This window comes from Macrotis lagotis, chromosome 2 (assembly GCF_037893015.1).
Source record: "Macrotis lagotis isolate mMagLag1 chromosome 2, bilby.v1.9.chrom.fasta, whole genome shotgun sequence".
In the NCBI taxonomy this organism is placed as follows: domain Eukaryota; kingdom Metazoa; phylum Chordata; class Mammalia; order Peramelemorphia; family Peramelidae; genus Macrotis; species Macrotis lagotis.
The window spans coordinates 303,608,260-303,634,961 of record NC_133659.1 but is presented as its reverse complement, the minus strand read 5'-3'; the positions used below and the strand labels follow the sequence as shown (position 1 = coordinate 303,634,961).

The 26,702-nt window shown below is 33.0% G+C and overlaps 1 long non-coding RNA gene across 1 annotated transcript in view; it reads left to right on the top strand.

Annotated features, from left to right (window-relative positions):
• Positions 1-26,702, top strand: part of LOC141511764 (uncharacterized) — a 477,953-nt gene that overhangs the window by 215,825 nt on the left and 235,426 nt on the right. The window contains exon 2 of the long non-coding RNA XR_012475392.1: positions 3,423-3,457. This is a non-coding gene — a long non-coding RNA (uncharacterized LOC141511764). The remainder of the gene's footprint in view (positions 1-3,422; positions 3,458-26,702) is intronic.

Here is a 26,702-nt window from a genome sequence, read left to right as displayed (position 1 = left end):
ATTTTGTATTTTGAGTTTTACAATTTTTCTCCTAATCTTGCTTCCTTTCTCCCACCCCCCACAGAAGGCAATCTATTAGTCTTTATATTGTTTCCATGGTATACATCAATGTATACCCAAAAATCACATGTTAAAGTATATCATTTCTTCCCTCAAAAGATCACATGCCCTGGCTCAGTATTGTTTACAAAAAATTTTTTTTAAATAAACAAAATGTACAATTTTTTTACTAGTGTAGGTTACAAATGCAAGGTTATTTTTTATTTTTATTTAATTATTTATAAATCTTGTTTTGTTTTCTTTGCTGTTGCTGTTTCTACTCTATTGACAGATTTGCTTAGTGCTATGTTACTACTCCTTTGTGAAAATTTTAGGAGAAATGATCTTTAAAAAATTCCTTTAAATGCAAAAATCACTTAGTTTTAATTCCAAAAGTTCAAACTTTATGATTTTTTTGTGGACTTCTCCATTGAACAGTAATATCAGACAATCAAGGAGTTGGAAGATACCCTAGTCTGCCAAATTTAAAAGGTATATGGACAAGTATGTTCTCCACTTTATCTATTCCCAGTGAATTCTTGTTTTGCCACTATTTGATACTTCCAGTGAGGAGATTCCCACTTCCACCTGGAAAAGACTATTCGAATGCTATGAGAAAGATTTTCCCCTACACCTCACTCAATCTACAGTGTTTATAATGTTCGACTTACTTTTATAAGTTTTGATCTGTAAGATCAAATAGAGAAAGCCAAAACAGGATCAATTATAAATCCTCTCTCTGGTATTTAATGTCTTTTATAATTTAATGGTTCTTTCCATAGGTTGAGAGGTTGTTTCGGTTTGTTTTATTTGTTTTGCTTTATTTTCCCTTTATTATCCTCCCCTTGAACATTTAGGTGGTCAAAATGAATGGAGTGAGTTAAAATATAGTCTCAGACACTTACTGGTAGGGTGACCCTGAGGAAGACACTTAACCCTGTTTGCCCTAATTTTCTCATTTATAAAAATTATCTGGAGAAGGAAATGGCAAATAATTCTAGTAATTTTGCCTAGAAAATTCCAAATTCGTTCATGAAGAGTTGGACACAATTGAAAAATGAATGAACAACAACAAACATTATCTCCTTCTATATGACCTCATGATTTGGCCTCCTCGCCATTTATAAACACATGATCTTGTCTCTATGCTTTTCTAACGGTCTTACCCCATGCTTGAAATATTCTTTTTCCTTGCTTTCATCAGTTGAAGGTAAAATCTTTATGCCTTTCTAGGATCATTTTCAATTTGCCTGGTATATTCTTCTAATTTGTATATAGTTTTACACTGAATAGTATTTAATATAGTCCATTCTGTTAGCCTAGCTCACCTAGAAGCTCAAAATTATCTTTTTAAAAAAGCATATAGAGTTTATAATGTTTAGATTATTATCCATAAATAAAAGGAAAAGAAAGAACTATTGCTAAGGATTTAGACTTATTAAGGAAAAAATAAAATTATGTGCAGATGGAAGTTTTGTTTGTTTTTTGTTTAGATATCTTAATTCTTTGATATAGGGAAGTGGTGTCAAACTTAAATAGAAACATGTGATTTATGAAACCACAGATTAGCATCACCTATCTTCTATTGTTCTTTATTTTGTTAAATATTTTCTTTTACATTTTAAGTGGGAATTTTACACACCTCTTGGGTTTGTCGATGGAGGGTTTGACTCATCTGAATTGTAGGAAACACTAAGAGTACTTGACTGTACTATTGTAAGGTCAAATGACTTGTCCAGGGTCACACAGTTAGTAGGAACAACTTGAATCTGGATCTTCCTCATTCAGAATTTGGTTCTCTATCCTCTATCATGCTAATTCTGTCAAAAGAAGGTATAATTCTTTGGGAAAAAAGGCTATCAATTATTTGGATTTTATTATAATGTTATAAAATTATTGTCTTGTTATTCACACATTTATTACCAGGAAACTGACCAATGAACATTTATCAAACACCTATTCTAAGCCAAATTCTACTAGGAACTGGAATTATAAAGACAAAAATTAAATAGTTCCTGTCCATCAAAACAGACAACCTATCCAACAGAACATAAGTTTCGTTATGGTGGTAAAATTTACTTTTGCATTTGATCCTAGAGAAGTGGGTATGTATAGTCTATAGAAAATCAGCTTTGAAGCTAGAGATATGGGTTTATCATTTAACCCCTCAAAACTCTAGGCATCTTTCTAAGACTATCAGTTGCAGAGAAGGTGCTAACTTGCAATAGTATAAGGTCTTTTCCTCCTTTGGGACTTCCCTATACCAATGATATATGGGAATCTGAAACAATGTCTTGCTCAATAATTTCTTCAGAATCTCTTCTTGAATGCAATATATTTGTCATTTCCTAATTGTTTCCTTATTTTATTTACTACCTTTGCAATTTCTGAGTATATAAAATTGTTTCAAGTACATTTTAGTAGTTCATAGATCAAAATATAAATCACAGGACATTTCTTGGGTCCTAATCAAGTAATCAGTTTCTTATCTATAAAATATTTAATTATACTTAAAACATCAAAAGGATATTTTCTTCTAGAAGTAAAAATTGTCAACTTTGGAAGTTCAAGAGGCTTTAGGCAAGGTCTATGGGATTATTCATACATATATACTATGCACATATATTCATGTATATATGCACACATATGTGTAAGCACACACATATTCTTGCTTAAGAAATAAAACAAACATTTCCATAACATAGAAGTATAGAAAAACAAAAAGATGACTGAACATGAAACTGCCAATCTATTGTGTAAAACTTTCTATTACTTATAAAATATAATAAAATTATCTTGTAACTTTCTTTTTTAACCTCCCCCCTCTCGACCTCAAAAATGCTTACTATAGATGCAAATATGTGTGTATTTAAAGCTATTTTATTGACAATTCTACTTATCAGTTCATTCCTCCATAGGTCCTTTCTGGTTATGTTGCATATTTATAGTAGTAAAAATGACTTAGTCACTCAAAGTTGTTCTTAAAACAATATTGCTGTTGATGTAAACAAGGTTCTCTTGATTCTGTTTATTTTACTCTTCATTATTTTAGACAAGTCTACCCATAATTTTTCTAAGAGCATTGAGTTCATCATTTCTTATAGCATGACTGGATTCTAACAGTATAAATTACAGAGATTGAAGATGTCTTTATACTGTTAAAATAATGGATCCATGATGAATTAAGTAAATTATTTGCCAGTCACAGTGTCTAGCCAAAAAGAAATTCAAAGCTATGCTTGATTCTCAGGAAAACCTAATCACATGAAAGCCAGGCATTCAAACTTGTTTTTACATAAATTCAGTCTTTGTGCTATTGCTGATTATTTTGTAACAACCTCATTTATTAATGCTTCTGTCTCACTCTTCTCCACCCCACATAGGTTTTTAACTGCTGTTTCATTCATCTTGGAGAGGGGTAAGTCCTACCATACTTTGGAAATATGTCAGCTTCTCATGTCTTGAGACATTCCCCAAATGAGAAACTTGTGTTGTTAACTGAAAAAAAACTTTAAAATATATATGTGTGTGTGTGTGTGTGTGTGTGTGAGTGTGTGTGTGTGTGTGTGTGTGTAACTCATCTAAGTAAATTATGCTAGGGTGAAAACTTGTGAATATAAGGAAAGTAAGAGATAGAAAAAAAGGAAGTTAAAGAGAATTCCGTATTCCATATTTAATTAACCTCAGATCATGTTTCATACCCAATCTACCTGGCTCTCAGAAAACTCAGGTCTATCCATGAATCTTGTCAACTCCCTGGAGAAACACACAAAATGTTTCTCTCTCTCCCTCCCCAGATATATGCAGAGTGTTTATGTATTTGTGTTTCTGTGTATGTGAGAGAGATAGAGATAGACAGACACACAGAGAGACAGACAGACAGAGACAGACAGAGGAGAGGAGAGGAGAGGAGAGGAGGGGGAGGGGGAGGGGAGGGGAGGGGACGGGAGGGGAGGGGAGGGGAGGGGACGGGAGGGGAGAGGGAGGGGAGGGGAAGAGAGGAGAGAGACAGAGACAGAGAGACAGAGAGACAGACAGACAGAAACAGAGACAGACAGAGACAGACACAAAGAAAGTGTATTACAAAACCAAAACTTGCTTCCCTGATCACCAATCCATCAATCTTCTATGTCTTATGTTTTCTTTCTCATTGCAATGCTTGCACCTTGAGAGCAGAAAGTATCTTTGTTTTGGATTGCGACCCAAATACCCGAACAGAATGCTTAACATAACATGGAATTTAATAAAGGAGTTTCACTAGTTCATTCTTTCAAATACATAGAATTTTCATAAGGACAATGATTGGGTTTGAGACAATGCTTGTGATCTCACTTGGGACCCTTTAAAGTCTTTGATTCAAGTATCTGTTTGTAATAAAAGGAGATTATCTAGTGTGCTTTTTATAATTGAAATTACTTATTTTGCCTTTGGGACTATAATCTTTTTTAATTTTGAAAATATTTGTGTAGTTGGGCACTAATCTGTGATCCCTACAAGAAAGAGGAGAATGAGCCTTGGCGAGCATAAACATTCTGGTATGAAATGCAGTCTGCCATAGAGGTAGCAACTATCAGTTGAGGATGTCAGCGTTTTCTGATTTCAGAAGAAGGAATAATAGTGTTCAATGTTTGAAGGAAACACAATGAAGGGAATGACTATGTTATATTAAGAATCTAGACTTTCCCATGGTTTTTTTGGCTTATGTTTCATTGAGGGTTGGGATTTGAGGGGGCATCAGCACAACAAAAATATCTGTTTTCTTCAGATATGCTCTCCCAACTGCAATCTCCACATTCATGTTGAACACATTTGATTAGCTAGTAACTGGGAGGTTATTAACTGCATGTGGATAATGTGACTTCCAGGATACTATTTTTTAATCCATTAATCTCTTCTGATATATATCAAATGATGCTATTATGACATAAATTTCCAGAGGCTGAAAATATATTCTATGCATATCTTAGCAATAAAAATCCTTATTATATCTTCCTTGTTAGAGTAGTCATGGAAATTAAAGGTACTCTATCCTAGCTACAGGAACTCTTTTTGATAGTTTAAAAAAAACCCCAATATATACACATAATATAAAACATACCTCTTGGGGTAGCTATGTGGCGCAGTGGATGGAGCACCGGCCCTGGAGTCAGGAGTACCTAAGTTAAAATCTGACCTCTGACACTTAATAATGACCTAGCTGTGTGGCCTCAGGCAAGTCACTTAACCCCATTGCCTTGCAAAAACTAAAATAAATAAATAAAAAACCAAATAAATAAATTAAAACATACCTGTTTCAATTTCTCCATGAACACTGGTCACAACCTGTGACATCATAGGTAAGATCTATAGAGTTTGTAACATCCATCACATAAGGGGTGGGAGTTGAAGGCAGCAAATTCCCATTAATTCTACCACTGAAATTTGTCCTTCCTTTGTATTTCTGTAATTAATTGTAAAGGTGTATGTGTCTGTGTGTGTGTGTGTGTGTGTATGCACATGTACTTGTATTTCTTCATATATGAATGTTTGAGGAATTTTTATAAGTGAATTAGTGTCATTAATTTCTCCAGATATTCTATAAAAATACAATCATATTTCTTTAAGGACCATTCCTTATACTCTTGCACCAATCATTTGTAATTGTTTCATGATTGTTTTTCCATTTACACTGTTACAGTAATTGTGTATATTCTTTTCTTGGCTCTTGTTACTTCATTCTGTATCAAATTCATGTAAAATTTCTGTATTCATAATATTCATAGTTTCATATATCACAGTAATATAACATTATATTCATATACCACAATTTGCTTAGCCATTTTTCAACCAATGTGAATCAAATTCATTTCCAATTCATTGTTATATGAATACCTAAAAATTTCAAAAAAAGTGTTCATATTTCATCATAGAGATAATAGGGCATCATGGAATTTTATTCAATAGAGAGAGAGAGTGACATTCACTGTAAGATTATCACATTGTCAGCTGAAAGGAGGATAGAATAGAAGTGGATAGAAGACAGGGAGACCAATTAAGAAGCTATTAGAAGAGTCAAGGATTAAGATGGTGAACAAAGGTGTTGGCAATGTGATTTGATATGTAAAAGATCTTAATTATGAAAGTATTATAACTTTAGATAAAGTAAAAGTAAAGAATTGAGAATAATACTGAATGTGTAAACCTGGGTGACTAGAAGGAATTTGGAAATGGATGGGAAAAGTTCTGTATTACACATGTTGAGTTCGAGAAGTCTGTGAATATTCAGGTAAAAATGGAGGGGCAGAACTTGAAGGAAGAAAAGAAGGCTTAGAAGAGCTGCTATTCTAAGAATGATAAGGATGTATATAGGGACTATAGTAGAATGTTCTTGTTCCAGTGAGAGCTCAATACAGAATAGTAAATACGAATTTCTCGGGTACCCAAGCATCATGGTTGCATGATCTACTCACAGCACTATATGAGTATACTTGGAAAAGACAAATGGTAGGAACAATCCATGTCAGAGTGCAGTGAAGCAATAGTACTGATAGGACAAGATCTGGTGTCTGAAGACAGCAGAGAATAAGTTAGAATTTCTTCTATTCACTAAGGGTTGGCAATTGGGGAGAGAAAGGAACGTAGTCACATCAGAGCAATGGTTCTGAGAATATTGAAGGGTAGAAGTGGTAAAGAGCATTGTGAAGATACAGAATAGGTTTAGGAGAAATAAAACATGGGGAGATGTTCAATAATATGGCTAACAACAACAAAAAAAATAGCCTTTGATGTTTAAAGTATTTAGGATCTGGGACCCTGAGATCATTTAATTCTATCTTTCTGGTGAATAATATAAAACATGTGACAGACAAGATTGTTAACCAGGCATTCTGACTGCAAATGGAACATCACAGATTAACTCTCAGCATAATGTAACATTGGAAGCCCAGACCTGAAAGTGCCACCAGACAAGAAGACGCCTGTCTTGATTGCCTAAGCTCCTGTGTTGTATAAACTCTACTCTAAGAACAAATACCATTAAGTGCCAACTCCAGCTTGATTTTGATGGCCCCACCATGTTATGATCTTACTTTTATAGAGAGAATTGCAGTATCCAAAGTACTGTCTACACATTACCTGATTTATAAATCAAGAAAATGAGACTTTAGAGCGATAAATAACCTGCTTGGAACCACAAACCTAAACTTGAAATTCTCACATTGACCCATGATCCAGAGTTCAATTGAGTAGGTTCTGTTATTTCTCATCCATATATCAATAATTTAGGATCTGAAGATGGAAATTAGACATACTTCAATGTCTATCATGTACTTTTATAAATTGTAATCTACATGGAATCAGGTAATTTGGAATCCAGAATATGCTGCAATTTTCCCTTGCAATGGTGTAACAATGTTCTCTGAATTCAAATTTTAAGTATTTTTCAAGAAGATCCTAAATTACCTGACTTAGAATGAAACAAAATCAGATGAGTTAAAAAGACTTTGTAATTAATTATAGATGAGATATCAGAAGCCATTTAAAATCACCTCTTTTTTCCAAAGGGAGATATTGAAAACTTGGTTAATTGTTGCTTATCTGAGGATGACATTGATCTAAGTTAAGTGTTAGGGGAATCAACCGTGATAATTGAATCCAGAATCTATGTACATTCCATTCAAAATTATCTATCAACCTCTCTCTGTCTCTATAATCTTTGTACCTGTCTCTGTCTCTCATATATACACACATGAATTTATATATATATATATATATATATATATACATAAATATAGGTATAGATTTTATATATATATATATGTATATATTTATATAATACATATATTTGTGAATATACTTTTGAGGGAATGAAGCACCACAAGGGAAAAATGTCTTTGAAAAGTTATCATATTTTTTTACTGTGAATTTCCATCAAAATAGCAATTTTAAGAACTTTATATACTCAAGAAATTTAACTGTTTTCAGAAGGCAATTGTTATATATCCCAGGATGCCTCTTTAGTAAGAGGTTTTTCTAGCTCAGGTCAACCTCTTCCTTAATAGAGGGAGAGTTGCCTGCACAGGGACTGATTTTGCCTGCAGTCATTACTTGAATTGTCTCTGTTTTCAGTTCAATCCCTGCTATCCTCATATTGTGCAGAGTTAGTGGGGTGCCACCTCCTGCAGACATCCTCAGCCTCTCAGTTCTTGTGATCAATGATGGGAAAAAAGAATCATCAGTAAATAACAAGTAAAATGTGTTGAAGTGCCACTTAGGCATAGATTCCCCTACTAACTGTCCTTTCTTTCTTTTTTTTTCTTTTTTTTTTTTTTTGCTATTTATGTTTTCTTGCTTTTAATTCAAGATAAATGAATTGGTTTGGGGGTACTGTGTCTTCAGTGGCCAAGTGAGGAAAGTACCAATTGTCAAATCAGATGAAAATAAGAGGATTTGCATTCCAAATCTATTATTTTCAATCTTGGTTAGCTCAGACAAGGCATTTAATCCCTCTGAGTCTTAATTGTTCACATAGAAGTTGCCTTGATTCAGACTCTGTATTGGTTTTCCTTTTTGACACCTTTGATGAGCATACTTTTTATTTTATTTTATTCATCATTTGACATTAAGGAACTGAAGCCCTTTAAACAAAGTTATCTCTCTTGTTATTCTTTGATGAACTTAATATTCTGACGTATGGCTCAGAAACATCTGTTTATCTGAAAAACTTGGAGGTATTATATACTCCTAAGAAATATTTAATTCGTTGCTATAAATATAGCCACTGATTAATGATTAAGGTATATTTAAAATACTTTTCAATTGAGTAGTGTAAATATATTAGCTACTTGGAATATTGCTTGGGAAAATGTGCTCCCCCCCCCTAATAGTTTTATCAACATGTAGGTTGGAAGCAATTGATGTTCTTTGGGCAACTGCAGAGATTTTTCTTCAATCCTTTAGTAGCTATTTCTCTTTCAGGTATGTTGAAAATTCAAGCTGTCATTCTCTCACAATGGTGCTGCTTCTGTCTTTTCTCTGTATATTTATTGAAGTCTAACTTTTTGTCTCATCTTTTGCACTCTTCAGTGACATTTTCTGTTCTACAATAGGCTCATCTCAAACTGTAATATGAAAATCCAAATATGGTGGCTCCACTGTTCATTGATTTTAAAAAAAGAATTATTTATTTAAAAAAAACTCTATAGATTTTTTTCCCTGTCTTTGCCTCTTTCCAACTTCCAGTTTTTGTTATGTGTTTCCTGGATAATTTAACTTTATTAGACTTCTGATAAAATATTCTTTAGGTATTTCCCACCATTCTACTGCTTACTGTTTTTAGACAATAATGACCCTTCTTTTGCAATATAAACATTTACAATAATTTAATACTCATTTTCCAATAAAAATTTATAGTTAATTTATAGACTAAATTTATATTTCCTTTGATGCCATATATCTAAGAAAACATATATATAGATAGATAGATAGATAGATAGATAGATAGATATGATAGTCAAGAGATAAATGATTTCTTAAACAGATGTTATGCACTAATTGACAAGTGTTTGCTGACTATTGCAATTTTTTGACATTTTTTTCTCCATGGTTTGGCAAGTGATTTAGATTGGTTAAACTTTTTTTGACAGCTGCTATAATTGATGTAAATGTCCTTTTTTGCCTCTGTTTCACATTTTGAACGGATCAATAAGTTCATTTATATATAATCCCTTAGCTTGGGTAGAAAAGAACAACCATTTATTTAATTTGTGCTATATGCTTAGGCAGAATGCTTATAGTTACCTCATTTAATCAATTAAAGTTATTTTCATATGCATGCCATTTTTATTTTTTCAACCTTTGAAATTTGATATTTCTGTTAATAATTGATGTCATGATGGAACAGAAAACTACTCCAAATAGTACTCCCCCATCAATAATCATTCATTACCAGACAAAATAAAGTTAATTTTTAGTTTATAAGTTTATTTAGTTTTTGCCATAGCTGGTAAATTCATAGATAGTTTATCTATATTTGTCCTCTCTTATCACTTGTTCTTCTAACATTTTTCTGAATTTTTTTTTCACTTTTCCTACTGAAGGAAAACTTTGCATTGAAATTATAACATACAAAATTTTATGTTAATTTATTTTGGGAAAACTTATGAAATTTTTTATAGATTTCTCTACCTCTTCATTCTCTTAATATATTGGAAAAGAAGCTATAATTATTTTCATGGTGGTCTTTTTGAAAATGCTTTTATGAACATCACAATAAAGATGACTAATTACCCCCAGGAATTGATGATTCTTCTCCAAAGAGAAACTGTGAGTCACCTTCCATTTTTTATTTTAAATTTTATATTTGTATATGCTTACTCTATTTTTATCTCTGCCAAGATCATCTTTTAATTAATTTCAAATTCATTGTCTTCAAATTTTTTATACTAAAGTCAAAATAGATATAATTTAATACTTACCATATGTATATACATTTATTAAAGTCTTACCTTTAGAATGCTAAAAACAGAATATTTAGAGATCATCTAAATAATCTATAATTTTTTTGCATCTTTTTCCCTTACTGGGATCAAAGAATCTACCAGTTATCTATGTGAACAGTCAATTGAAGAAAAACTTTGTTCTTAGCTAAACCATTCCTCTGGAAGCAAAGTAGTGAATTATTTTATTTATGTACATATATATATGTAATTTACACATATATATATAAATATACATATATAATTTATATATGTATACATATCTATATAAATTACATATTGTCCTTCTAGTAATTAACTCACCTCACGAGCCTGGCAACTTCTGTTCCCTTTCTACCTCTTGGATGGTTTCTCTTCTCTTTTCATCCATAACTAGTCTAGCTAATACAATTTTATGATTTTTTGACATTATAGTGTGACCTTTAGGGAATGGTCAGGGCATAAATAAATTAAGAATCACATAAATCACCAATTTTGACTGCCAGAAAAAAATTGCAAATTCAAATCAAGGATTGATTTTAGAGAAAACCACCCACATTTTAAAGTTTTCATATTTACATATATACATATATATACATGTGCATGCATTAATCTGCATATGTATATATATATACCTATATATATATATATATATATAATATGCAGGTTTTTTTGTTCAGTTATTTTAGTTGTGTAAAATTTTTCATGATCCTATGGAGCATACTGCCCATAGAATTTTTGTCAAAAATAGTGGAGTGGATAGTCATTCCCTTCTCCATTGGCAAATAGAGGCTAAATGACTTGACCAAGGTCACACAGTTAGGCTGTTTCTTAGATTTGATTTGAACTCAGGTTCTCTTGACTCCAAGCTTGTGCATAATCCACTGAGCTACCAGCTTCTCTCTCTCTCTCTCTCTCTCTCTCTCTCTCTCTCTCTCTCTCTCTCTCTCTCTCCCTCCCTCCCTCCCTCCCTCCCTCCCTCCCCCCCCCCACAAACACACAAACACACACATATATGCACATATGTATTTATAACTGTATGTATGTATTCCATGAAATAGAAGGGATTAAAAGATGTATCTTGGGAAAATTCAGGAGAATGATAGAAATAGAGTTTGAAATCATTGTGGAGAGGCCTGTACAAAAGATATAAACTTGCTTCCTTTACCTCTTTTCGCTTCCTTTCAGTGACCTTCCAGTCTTTATGATCTGCTGTATCTAAAAGAGAGAACCCAGGGTAGGTTTTTTTGATTAAAGATGCATGTAGGTATCAATATAGAGTGTATTTAGAAGGACTACAAGAAAATATTTGATTCCCTTATTAACAGAAGAGAAAAATAATCTACATAAAATGATTCCTAATAATTATGTTTTAAATTATGAGAAGATGGAAATAAGCTCTAACCAGTGATGGAGGAATGACTGAACATATTATTAATCAAACAGTTCAAACTATAAGTAATTATTAAATAAATGCTATTTACCTGACATAAGGACACAAAGACAAAAGAATAAAATAAACTCTGCTTAAAAGAGATTCCATTGCATTCTGAATTTAATTTGCACAGTGGAACTCAGGTCAAAATGCAATGTTCAATGTAGCTGCCAAAGTTAAAAAAATAGTATTCCTCTCCTTCCTTTATGATAATAAATGGTACAATGGGAAGTGATACAAAGTGATTTCATTATGTGATTTCATTTAACTGCTTTGTGTAATTATAATAATGATAACCACTAATTTTCTTTTTCACTTGTTAAAGTTTGCAAAAGACTTGTCATTGGGACAATTAGTAAATGTAGAGTAAGGGGACTTAAGTTTAAACCTCATTTCTGACATTTGCCACTATGTGACTTGGCCCAAGTCACTTAATCTCCAGGAAGAGATTGAATTAGATACCCCCTGCCATCCTTTCCAACTCCAACACTATCATCACTTATTTATATGATTTAAAATTCAAGTAATTTTGGAACTAGGTAGAACAATTATACTTATCCCTGATTTATAGCTTCAAAAATTTTGATTTCTCTTAATTTTTAAATTTCTTAATATTTATTTAAGGAAATGTGATTAAGTGACTTGCCCAAGGTCACACAGTTAGGTAATTATTAAATATCCAAGGTAGAATTTGACCTCAGGCCCTCCTGACTCCTGGGCCAGTGCTCTATCCAATGTGCCACCTAGTTGCCCCTTAGATTCAGGAATTTTGCTTGGGGGTTAGTGGTATATGTTGAAATGTGTTATTTCATGCAGCTAGGTGGCATAGTGGATACAGCACCAGCCCTGGAGTCAGGAGGACCTGAGTTCAAATCCAGCCTCAGACACTTAATAATTACCTAGGTGTGTGGCATTGGGCAAGCCATTTAACCCCATTGCCTTGCAAAAAAAAATGTATTTCAAAACAAAATATATCAAGGGAAAAATACAGGAAGAAATAGGAAACAATTACCCTCTCTTTATTAATTTTTTTCAACACTTGAATGTGTATATTGCTTTTATTTCTTCTCTACTCCAAACTTAGACTTTATCTTGTCTCACTGAGTTGGGTTTTAGTTCCTTAGTAGCAAAGTAGTATCTTCTAACATTTTAAGCTCTCTTAGTGCTTATCAAAATGCTGAGGAAGTTTTAATTTTGAGTGATGAATGAATGAGCGCATGAGTCAAATGAATGAGATTTGAAGTAGAAGTAAAATAAAAGACCAATGAAGACAATTAGTTCAATAAGAAAATGAAAAGTAATTAGGTAAAAGTTATTGATGAGGAGGTTAATAGACTATAACTAGTGAAGAATCTCCCATTTTTTTAAAAATGGACTGAAAATATATGAAATTCAGAAAACTATTAGTTTTCTTTCTTTCTGGCTTTCCTGTTTTTGAAGCAAGATAGTCATGTTCCCATGGTTAAGCAATGGACATTATTTTATCAGTGTCAATTGATCTGTTAACAGTTGCTTATTAAGCCAGTGTACAAGGAACAATATACAGGAAAAAGGGAACTAACAATTCCAACTATGGCTACTGTAGTTAGGGACTCTATTTCTTTTTCTTCTTCATCTTCCCTAAGGGGGACACTCATTATATCCATGCAATAGTGATTAGAGGTGGTCTTGGAGGAGCTGCCTGGCCCCATAAAGGAAGTATCAAGCTTCTTTCCATGTGTTCTTTTGGTATTAAGCCCTACTTTATCAGTCTGAGGACAACTTACTTAAAGTATCTAAATGAAAAAGCAGAGGAATATGAAACGTCAAATTGTGGATCACAGACTTGCTTTCCTTTGGGAATCTAATCTGCTTCCCAGAGCATCATCCCCAAAATAACTTCTCACGTTCCTATTGCTTTTATGTTGCTTAGTCACCTACTGCTGCTGCTGCTGCTAATCCCCTTAGTGGATCAGTGGCTTCCAACTGCCCAATTGCTCTTTCTTAGCTTCTGCTAACTACAGAAGTATGTAAATAAACTACTTTTTGGTCCTAAAAATGTAGATAACAATAAAGCTATTTATTGTTTTTGGAGCTAGGGAAGGCACAAGATTTTTATGTGGGTAATGGCAGAAAATTTTCTTACAAGCTGTATAATTTGCTATTATAGTGAGGAAAGAACAAGCAATCCAAAATGAAAAGTTTGTGAGATTGCTGACTAGTTTATGTTTCTTCTTGACTTGTCACTCTCCAAATAAATTCCTCTGGGTCCATGGATTCTAGAAAGTTAGACCTTGCAATTGAGCTCCTTCTTCCCACCTATGGAAACTTCTCTTATGTAGCATGTTCCTTGCCACCAATCAGCTAGAAAAAAAAATTAAAGACTAAGATGTTTTAACTGCTTGCACTCAGAAATTTGCCTCTAACTGGAAGAAAACTAATCTTGAACTCCCTGTTCATTCATTTATTGCAAAGAACAGAGGAAAAAAGGAGAAAAGACAAAAGGATCAAACTCAGATTCAGATACTCTGACTGAGAATTTCTTCTAGGTGTATTATAATGCAGTTGCCTTTGGGAGACATGATATCTATTTTCCCATCCATCCTAAGAAGATGTCAAATAGTGTTGGTACAATTTTATTCTAGGATTAAAATAGAGCAATTAAGGATGAATTACCACTTTTTAAAAATCTACAGTCTCAGTGGTCAATGAAAGGATTGTTCTATTTCCTTCAGCTCTGTGAATGTATCATGTGCCTTACTACCACAGAAATAAAAGAACAATTCTCTGCAATGAAAGAAAGGAAACAATATGTATCTATATAAATGTATGTAAAATATTCATGCAATGTTTAGAAGATGGAAACGTGATGGGGAGTTAAGAGCTATTACTGTGATCTGCACTGTTTCTATGAAATTCTAATATTTTTAATTCTAATAATTTAATATAATTAATAACCATAATCAAATTCTAATAATTTTAAACTCAAAAAGTTTATATTTAATTTGGTGAATATGAAAAATTAGACAAACAAGCTTAAAAATACAACTTTTGTTAATAGCAAAGCATAAGGGCTGGGCATGTAATTTGATTAATATAGGAAACTCACAGGTTAGAGGCTCACTATATCAACACGGACTGGTATCTTCTCTGCAGCTTCTAGAACTGTCTTTAAAAAATGAATCAAAAGCCAGCCAATGTTTAGAGAGCGCAAGCTAGTCTAAAAGGAGGAGGTGGTGAAGGAGAACATTCTTGGCCAGGATAACAGCCTGCTCAAAGGGAAGAAGGTTTTCAAAGTCATGAATATAGAAAAAACAAATGGACCATTGGCATTGGAAAATAGGACATGTGTTGGTAAGCATTTCTGACTTATAGTTGGTAAGCAGTCAGTTTAATTAAGCTCAGCTCAGTTTGATTCAGTGCACATTTATCTATTATGTACCTATCTACAGAAAGCTTTTATTAATGATTTTTTAAAACATCATTATCACATCCTAATGATTTCCCTTAATTCCCAAAGCAGAGGCATGTTGAAGTCTGTTACAACTGGCTCATGAAAGTTGAGTGTTGAAATTACAGTGTGAGCATTTACATCTCAGAAATCATAAAATGCTACAAGTGAGGGCTCAATATAATGTTGCGTTGATTGTCTAGACTGAAATCAATGGAGAAAATAGTAATAATGGGGAGTAAATTTCAAAGTTTTCCCTGCATGATTTTTTGGGGGGGAGAACTATTTGATAATTTTACCAGCATGCTCTTGCTCCCAAATCCCTTGGTAAAAAAAAGTATAGTAAAATCAACACATTGGTCATTGGTCAGGGTTTATTTTTTGTTTGTTTGTTTTATTTTTTTCCATATGTTGGAAATGGATACAATAGGGAGAAGAATGGAAGCAAGAAGGCCAATTGGGTGTGTTGAAATAGGCCAGATAAGGTGATAACAGTGTGAATTGCAGAGAGGAGAGAGACAGGAAATGTCAACCTTGAATTCTTGTGCATAAAGGATAGCATTTCAGCCCTTCCCCTTCCCCCATCATTAATATTACCTACTCTTTGTTTCCCCTGAATAGGAAGGGAAGTCATTATCTCCTCATACTTTATTCTTAACTTGGGAAAATGGGAAACACTATCTTTTTGCTGATAATTGACATGTCACCATTATAAGATACTTCTCTGTCATTTGCTGACAACCACCACTTATCAGTGGCAAAGGAAGAATTATCAACTATCTTGCACAGTTTGGGAATGGATTAAATCCATTTTTCATTTTTTTTATAAACTTTATATAGTGCCTTGACACATTTTTTTGATTTGTGAACTATTCATCCCCCTTACCCTCCTCTCCAAAAGATTCATACCAACCACTCATCAGAATGGAGAGAAGTTGTAAGATTGGCTGTCTATGGACCCCCCCCCCCCCAAGTCCATTTACTGTTCCAGACCTGTTTTTGTTAACATATTGCTCTCCTCTTTGCAAGGGCATAACACTAAATGGGATGAGATAATTTATATTTCGTCATGATCTCTTACAAAGATGAATGCACCCTCACGATGGAAATCTAACAGATAATGGAAGGAAGAGCTGACTTTACAGGGTGGAGGTCATACTGACTATGTTAAAAATGAAATTGAGAGCAATATTTTTCGCCCTGTTTTTAAACCAATTTGCATCTTTCTCTGACTTAATTTGGCACATAATATCCAAGTTAGATTCTCTATAGAGATTCTGTAGCAGATTATGGATTTGTTTGTACATTTCATGGGCAATTAATAGACAGTTTTCTTCATGGCTTTTAGGAAATTAATAGGGCATTTTTCATAATGATGAATAAAGTACTTTTAGGAGCCATTAAAATTACCTAGACCAATAAATGTTAGAGGTATATGGACTTATCTAGGTCAACCAAGCAAACCAAAATCATGGCAAGTATACCAAACTTCAATCCCTGCCTTCAGGAGAATGTTAAAAAAATTACTTCATTTGACAGTTAAGTTGTTCCAAAAGGCCAAAGCTTTCTCTTTTGAAATGTATGCAACACTATTGACCTTTAATTTTTCATACAGAAGGAAAATTAATATATTTTAAATTTGAAGTAGGGTTAAATGTCACCACAGTCTAGCTCCAATTGTCTGTACGTCACCTATGTTTATCAGTCCCTTTCTCACTCATTAATTCAATACAGTATTCATTTATTACATACTAATTACATACAAAGCATAGTGCTAAGCATTGGGGCAGGGACAAAGATAATTAAACCAAGATTCCTGCCTCTAAGAAACTCATCATCTAGTAGGCAAAAGTGTAATTCAATATGATAAAGATAATATCACCTGTTTCTGGTTAAGAACTATGATTTGGTGAGTCTGCTGAACTCACTAAGTGGAAATTCCCTCCATCAACGTGTAACAAAACAAAACCCATTAAAGATCTATTAGAAAGCCATTATGACATGATGAATAATAATTTATAATAATATTTGAATGGTGATTTAATGTTTGCAAAGTACTTTACATGTGTTACTACACTTGATAAACTTATTCTAAGGGGTATATACACTATTATTATTTCCATTTTTTAGATGAGGAAGCTGAGTCTGCAAGAGGCAAACTGAGTTATCCAATTCAATGATCTATCCATTGCACTGCCAAGAATATCTAGATCCAGTTTATACCTCCGGCATACTAGTGGAGTTACTCTTGTTAGCTTATTTCATTTCTCTGATTCTCATTTTTTCTAATCACCTGCAAAATTTTTTGCCTATTTTTATATGTATGTTGTCTGTACACAAAACACATGTGTACATGTATTTATACGTGCATGTGTATCTATAGATATTGCTATAAACAGTCCTGATCCTAGGACAGAGGCTCCATGTTCCACTTTGTATTTTTCCAAAGGATATACTTTCTATTATGCAGAAGAGAATTATTGGAAAATATTTTTAAAAGATATTTATTTCTACGTGAGAAAAATCCCAAACAAATAACATCGGTATATTCCTTATCCTGAAATTATACTATCCCTGCAATCCATCCGTTTAAAATACTTTTTATACTATAGTCAATAATTATATAGAAAGATAATGAAATTCATCATTCAGTAAAGTGGTATTACATCTCTCTGGTAATTAAAATATTAATAATTCTATCACATTAACTTATGCTTTTATTGAATTCATTTTATTTCTTTTTTATTATGAACCTAAAAATTATTAGGGTATTGGATTGGAGCACAATTCTTGGAATATGTTTAGGGATGGAACTGTGGGAACCATCTTGTAGAGCATGTGTGGTTAGAATTGAGACTTGGCCAAGGATCATTTTTCCCTCATATGTTATATTTAATTAAGGAACTCAAAAATATTCCTGTCCATTAGACTTTAATTTCAACCCACATATGCTCTCTTGGGATTTGTCTAACATTCTTGAATTTTTTTTTTTTAGGTTTTTGCAAGGCAAATGGGGTTAAGTGGCTTGCCCAAGGCCACACAGCTGGGTAATTATTAATTGTCTGAGACCAGATTTGAACCCAGGTATTCCTGACTCCAGGGCCAGTGCTTTATCCACTAAGCCACCTAGCCACCTCATTCTTGAATTTTCTACACCTTTCCCTCAGACTTTTGGAAGAGAGAAGACCCTAAAGCACTGTTGAGTGTAAGCACATGACACGGAGTAGCTTTGTTTGTCCAGACCCTTCTAATACTTGATCTCAAGTCTCTAGCTGTTTTTTTCTGCTTTATTCATATTGGTTCAAGTTAACTAAGGTGTCCCGAGATGGAAAAAAAATGGTCCAAAACTATATTGGATAAGAGAAGCTCAAACATTAGCCTGATTAATGAGCTTGTTAGGATTTAATCCCTGTTTACATACTTTATCCTGAGTTTTTCTTTTGGGAGATCTTTATTAAATAGGTCAAAAAACTTTTATTTCTTTCTTAATCCAACTACTTAAACTATGTATTTTGTTTGATTGAACAATTTTAGAGAATTGAGGATGAAATTCTTTGCTTTTCTAAGAAATAAAATGAAACATCTCAAAAATTCAAAGAGCAAAAGGTGACTGAATTGCAATCTTGTGATCAGTAGGCCTTCTCTGCATAATTCCAAACACTAGAATGATTTTATGTTTTAAATATTTGTCTCCCAAGTTTACCATCATAGCACTGGTGTATTATAGTTTATGTCCTATGCGCGCGCACACACACACACACACACACACACACACACATATGTATATATATATATATATATATGTATATATATATATATATATATATATAATGAACATCCAAGATTTGTTTTAAGCATTAATTTTTTATGATAGAAGAAATAAATAAATGACCTTTTTATATTAAGCAGGAATCATACATAATGCAAAAAGTTCACCACTTTAATCTTTCTCATGCATTTCCTAGATGTAAGACATTCCTAAATTTTATTTTAGAGGGTTTTTTTCTCCCCAGGGTTCAGATACAAAGACAAATTTTGCAAAGGAGAATGAGAAAATCTAGACCCCACAACCCCCACCCAAAAGGTCAGATACCTCCCAAGATTGAAACGAAATGCAATCCCTAAACCTGAGACCTTTTGTAGTGAGTGGGGTGCTTGAAATCTGTTTTCTCAAACATGAAGATTTCAAAATATGAAGAAGAGAAAATATTTTTGTATTAAAAGTTGATCTGTCACATCATTTTTTTTAAGTATATAGAAAGTGTAACATAGCAGTACCCAAACTGCCCTGTTGAACTTTATGCAATTTTGAGTATCTTTTTGGTATGCTTTTAAGTGTTTCATTAAAATTCTTTTTTTTCTTTTGTTTTTAAATTTAAAAAAACTCTATTATTCTACATCAACTTACCTCCTCTGAGTCAGCCAAGATAGTTGTGATTGTGCTAGAACATCATAGATAATTCAAAATATAGCGATTGATTGAACAACAAATTCCAATTGGACTTTGTCGTTAAAACCTGGTTTCTCAGTCCTATGCAGTGATAGAGATGTACAGAAAGAAGGAACTTAGTATTCTGTTGGATCTGCTAGATATTTGGGTTTAGATATTAAATCTGTCTGTCACACACTAAGTGAAAACTCAAAGAATATAATAACATGGAACAGCTAGATGGGACAGTAGATAGAGTCCCAACTCTGGAGTCAGGAATACCTGAATTCAAATCTAATCTCAAACAATTAACACTAGCTGTGTGACTCTGGGCAATTGACTTAATCTTTAGTGCCTCACCAGAGAGAGAGGAAAGTGGAGGAGAAAGGAGAGAGGAGAGAGGAGAGAAGAGGAAAGGAGAGAGACAGAGAGAGAGAGAGAGAGAGAGAGAGAGAGAGAGAGAGAGAGAGAGAGAGAGAGAGAGAGAGAGAGAGAGAGAGTAAAAACTAAAAATTTCAAAAGAAAATTACAGATTTGTGTTGCATATTTGCTCTCACTAGACAGCAGAACATACAATTGATCAGTTAAGATGCATTCATTAAACACTTCTACAAATAGATAAAAATGAAATAGTCCATGCTATCAAAAAACTTATAATCTAATAGAGGAGGAAACTATGGGCATTTGTATTAAGCATATAGCAACTACAAATAAAGAAGATACAAACTTAGCCAGGGGAAAATGGAAATAACACTTTTTAACATTGCACAACATCTTTGAAACTCAAATTGAAACGAAGAGATAACCTGGAATTTGAAGGAGGAAAAACCTTCAATTGATGATGAATGTCACCATATAGAATTGCTGATAGACTAGAATATTAGTAAGAGAATCAAGAGGATTGATTCTAGGGGGCAGGCAGCTAGGTGGTACAGTAGATAGAGTACTGGCCCTAGAGTCAAGACATCACTAACAAGTCAGAGACTTAATACTTACCAGCTTTGGGCAAGTCACTTAACTGCATTGTCTTTCAAAAACCAAAAAAAAAAAAAAAAAAAAAAAGGAATATATTATCAGGGAAAATCCTAAACTGAATAAGGTATTCAGTGACTTTGGGCAAGTCACTTAACTGCATTGTCTTTCAAAAACCAAAAAACAGGAATATATTGTCAGGGAAAATCCTAAACTGAATAAGGTATTCAATTAGCATCCTATGAAAAATATGAAATACCTGAAACACCAGGACCCCATGAATCAGGGTGAAAAGTCAGCACATGATAGAGCCTTAAAGAAGTCCTTTCTGAGTGAAACTTCTAATCTCCTAGTAGGAAGAGTTACTCAAGATGAGACCTGGTTATGTCATTTCTTCTGTATTATGTAAAATGCCAGGTCTCAGATATAGCTGTTTTCTAAAAAACAAAACCAAAAAATCACCCCTTTTCTAGATAGGAATACTGGCATTTTTTTTTCTGTTGTAGGAAACATATTTTTTCCATATGTATGGAAAGATCTTTTGAAAAATAGGTTGAATAGAAGAAAAGGGTATCTTTCACTTGCTGTTGCCTGAATCTTGTCAGCAAAAATTCTTTATTTTATCCAATATGCTATGCCACGATAAAGATAGTGTTGATCTGATCTAGTAAAGGAGTTCAGATTCATATATAACAATGTTCTTTGACTGGCTCAATGAAAGCTTTACCCAGATCCAGATTGTCCTGATGGAAGTTTCTTCCTAACAGATGTAAATATATTTACAAAGATTTTTTTACTAGTGATGTCCCTTGCTTTTAGAAGTATGAATTACCCCCCTTCCTATTTTTTCCCTATTTCTTCAATAAGATTTATTTCTTTAGTTTTCTGTGGTTCCTTTCTTGATATATTCATGATTCCTGAATTTAAGCATTCCATGTGCATTCCTTCTAAGTGTTCTGTGTGAATGTCCCACAAAAGTAGCGTGGAGGCACCAGCTAATTATTCAAATGACTTTAAGATGTCCAATAGGTAGCATGTGTTTGGCAGGAATAAATGATATTGAGTATAGTAAGGGAAAATGAATCTGTATTTGACTTTGCCCAACAAATTATTGAACTGTTTGATTCATTTCATATTACTTCATAAAAAAGCAAGAAATTTTATGTTCCATGATGTAAAGTGGTTCAGTCTAACAAAGTACATGGTCTAAGCATTAGAATAAAATGGAAAAAAAGAATTTCTCTGCTGAATCTAAGGCCTAAAGAGAAACTTGGAATAAAATGTGTACACAGAGAAGTGCTAACAATTTCATTACTCGGGCTCATTTATAGCTTTGAAAGTTTTTATCTGTGAACATCTTGGTTGATTTGTCAATTTTATATATTGATAAAAGAGAAGATATGAGATCTTCTCAATAGGCAGAAACCAATAACCTTCCACAATTTGACAGAATTTCTATGAAAACTTGGGTCTCAGACTAACAAATTTAGGTTTTATGATAGGACCAATGGAATAAACTAATGATCAAATTCCATATTTAGTAACTAAAAATCAAGTTCAATGTGAAGGACAAAATGACCATTTAAAATTACAGTTTTATCAAAAATGAATCATAGAATAACACAGTTGTCCTGAACTGAAGATCCAATCTTGCTCAACTTCTATTCAAAGCATGAATGTCATTGACAGCATCTCCAAGTAGAGATCACTGCTTGAACGCATCATATAACACATCAATCAATCAACAATATCAATGAAGTTCCTTTGCTGTGCTAGAACCTTGAAATCCAAAGCCAAAAATGAGATAATACTTGTTTTTAAAGGGAGCTTACTGTTAGAAGCTATATATAGATATAGATATATAAAGATAAATGTATATATAAAGAAGCTATATAGAGATAGATATAGAAAAAGAATAAAATAGAAGTACAGGTATATATATGTATGCATATACTCATATTATATGTGTGTATGTGCACATGTGTATACAAAATACCATATGTGAAATATTATCTGTACATACAATAAAATACATAAAGTTATAATATCTATACATACAGATCATGGTACAATAAATGCAAAGTGATACAATATGTCTTGGTATATAGAGATTCAGTCTTGGATGAAGGAATACCTAAGATCAAGTCCTCTGTTAAAGACTGGCTATATGACCCTGTCAATTTACTTAACTTTTCAGTGCTCATTTACACTCTCTAAAATTATAAGTTACAGAAGAGGTAACCTGCATGGGTAGGGGAAGTTCTGTGTGTGTGTGTGTGTGTGTGTGTGTGTGTGTGTGTCTGTGTGTGTGTATCTGCATGTGTGTATTTACTTTCTTGGCCACTATAATACTATATTTCTAATCTTTATTAAGCCTGCAAGTTTACTTAAATGTATAGATACTTTTTGTGGGGGAGGGATGAAGGAGGAGAAGTTGTTTATTTGTTTTCCAGAAATCTCTCTAATCAGGGCTTTTTCTATTTTGAATTGGATATTTCTGGCAAGTTTACCTTTCTTAATTTATTTGTTTGTTTACTTGAGAATAGGACTAAGGACAGAGCCTTCTGAGACTCCATTAGAGATCATCATCTCTATAGTACTACTCTTTGCCCAGTAACCAATACATGCATTTCAGGTAGTCAACCACTTCCAAAATGATGTACTATGTTATAATTCACATTGATCTTCCTTATTGTGTGCATATCACAAGAACTTTTATCAATCAATTTTTAAAATCTAGTGGTATAGGGAAAAGAACACTGGATTTGAGGCAGAAAACTTGAATATACATTCTGCTTCTGACATTTATTAACTCACTTCTTCATTGAACACTATTTAAAAAAAAATAACCCTGTCAAAAAAGGAGTTAGTTGTTGTGTTAAAGGATTATAGGATTTAAAAATTGAAGAAACCTTAGAACTCATTTAATATAATATTGTCATTTTGTAAATGATGAAAATATGACAGATGGTTTTATTCCATCATATGGTTAAACCTATGATTCAAATCCAGGTTCTCTTACTTCAGTTAAGTTCTGTTCTTAGACCCAATAAACATCATAAATTATGTACTATATTGTTTGCATGACACTGACTCTACCAAGCAATTTATAGCCTAATTCTAAGTCAGTTTGCCAATGGATTTGTTATCTCAACCATATAGGAATTAACTCCACTGATACAGAAAATAACCACTCCATGCCTGCCTATACTGTGTAGCTTTTGACCATGCCCTGCAATAAATATTACCAAAAAAAAGTTAAGCTGAATGTGCTGAGAATTTGTTTCTTATTCTCTTGGTATTGTGTGACTACCAACAAGGGGGAAAATAGTGATTGCACAAGGAAGAGCAATATGAATATAAAGAAGTCCAGAGAAATTGCTATAAGGAAATTGAATCTGTCTGAGAAATAATTTCCATATAAGGACACAGGGAAAGATTTCATTATAGACAGCACCTGAATTGGTTGACAAGGATACTGGTAGCATTGGCTCTAAAGTTGGTGGAAAATGAAACAAAAAAATGGGATGGAAGGTAATAAAATTTATTAGATATGTAGAATATATAAAATGACCTGGGGTGATAAAAGACTGAAAGAACTTGTGGTAATTGGATATAGTTAGTGGGGCTTTCATTTTACTAGGAGATTTATACTTTATTCAGTAGTATTGAACTATGGAAAAGCTTTCTAGAACAGATAAATGAATGAAATAGTATATTAGAGAAACTTAACTGGGTGAGTGATTGTTGGACATATGTTGTAGAAATGATAAAGTAAATCCAAGATGGCAAGTTTTAATCTTATTGAAATAATCTAGGCAAGAGATAATCATGTTATTAATTGTTTAGACAGCTTTAATAAAGGTGCATGCCGATTAGAAACCTCCAGGACTCTTCTCTGAAACCTCTTCCCAACTCCTTTCTCTTGGAAATTTAAGTAAATCTCATTGATCCAACTGTCATTTCTGTTCCATTGGCCCTGAATGTTTCCAGTTTGATGATCCTACATAACACAGCATTACAGTGAGAGTCAGAGGACTTGGATTCACGTGTTAGCTCTTATACCATGTCACTTCATTGATCTTGAATGATTCATATCTCTTTCCTGGAACTCCATTTCCTCTTCTCAAATTGAGGCCCTTTCCATTATTAAACTATAATATCTAAAATTCAACATTTTCAAAATATAATTCATTTAATTTCTCCTTAAACATTTCCCCATTTCTCTTGAGCGAATAATCTTTCTTTCTTTTCAAAACTTTAATCCTTAAAATCTCCTATAATTGGGCCCCCATCTAATCAGTTATTAAGGCTTATTGTTTCTACCTTCCCAGAATCTCTCACAATCTACCTCAAAATAATCTCTCACATGTCCTCATCTCTCTATTTACTGTTCCTCAATTCTCACCAGTACCATTGCAGAAGACTCACTTTTGTCTCCCAGATTCTAGTTTTCTCCTTTTCCAAAATGTCCTGCAAAAACAAACCCAAAAAGACTCTCAAATTGTTATTGCTAATGTACAGAACTATCATAACTATTCCATGTTCAGGAACCTATAGGAGTTTTCAGTATATTATGAATAAAATGCATACTCCACTTTGATTAGTTTAATCCATCACATTATCACCATCATTCACTCTACTCTATCCCTTCAGTTTCTTTGCTGTGTTCCATTGACAGCATTCCATTTTCTATCTTTACCCTCTACAAATGTTGGCCCCCATGCCTGATATGCAATCCTTCATCAACCTTGTCTTTTATTTTCTGGAACCCATAGAATTCTCTTTACCAGTTCCTCATTCCCTAATGAAAAATATTAATGACATTATTGTTTTTGGTTTTTTTAGGTTTTTGTAAGGCAAATGGGGTTAAGTGACTTGCCCAAGGCCATACAGCTATGTAATTATTAAGTGTCCGAGACTGGATTTGAACCCAGGTACTCCTGACTCCAAGGCCGGTGCTCTATCCACTATGCCACCTAGCCACCCTATTAATGACATTATTAAAGAAGAGTCAGAACTAAAGATAAAAAACCATGAGAAGAAAAAAAAAGAGAAAGTAAAAAGAATACTCTTTGATCAGCATTCAGACCCCATAGTTCTTTCTTTGGATGTAGTTGACATTTTCCATCACAAGTTTTTTTTAGAATTGTCTTTGATCACCCAATTATTGAAAAGAACTAAATCTATCACTGCTGATAATCATACAATGTTACAGTTACTGTGTGCAATATTCTCTTGTTTCTGCTCACTTCACTCAGCACCAATTCATAAAAGTCTTTTCAATTTTTTTTGAAACCTGCCTGCTCATTTTTACTTACAAAACAATAGTATTACATCCAGCCATTCCTTAAATGATGGATATCCCCTCAATTTCTGATTTTTTGCCATCAAAAAACTTCTACAAATAATTGTGTATGTGTGGGTCCTTTTCAGTATGATCTCTTTAGGATATAAACCTATTATTGGTATTGCAGGAAAAAAAATTTATACATAGTTAAATATACCTTTGGGCAAAGATCCAAATTGCTCTCCAGAATAAGTGACTCAGGTCATCACATACACCAAAAATGCATTAGTGTCATAATTTTTCCACATCTCCAAAAAACTTATAATGTTCCTTTTTGCAATATTAACCAATCTAATAGCTGTGAGTTGGTGCCTCAGAGTTGTTTCTCTAATTAATAGTTATTTAGAAACTTTTTTCCTTGACTAAAAATAGCTTTAGTTCTTTCATCTAACTGGAGAATAACTTGTATTCTTATACATTTGACTAAATATATATATTTTAGAAAAGAGGCCTTTATTAGGAAAAAACTATTTATGAAAATTGCTCTCCAGATTTCTGCTTTCTTTCTAATTTTGGATTCATTAGTTTTGTGTGTGCAAAAAATAAAAACCTTTTCAATTTATTGCAATCAAAATTATTCATTTTTTGTATTT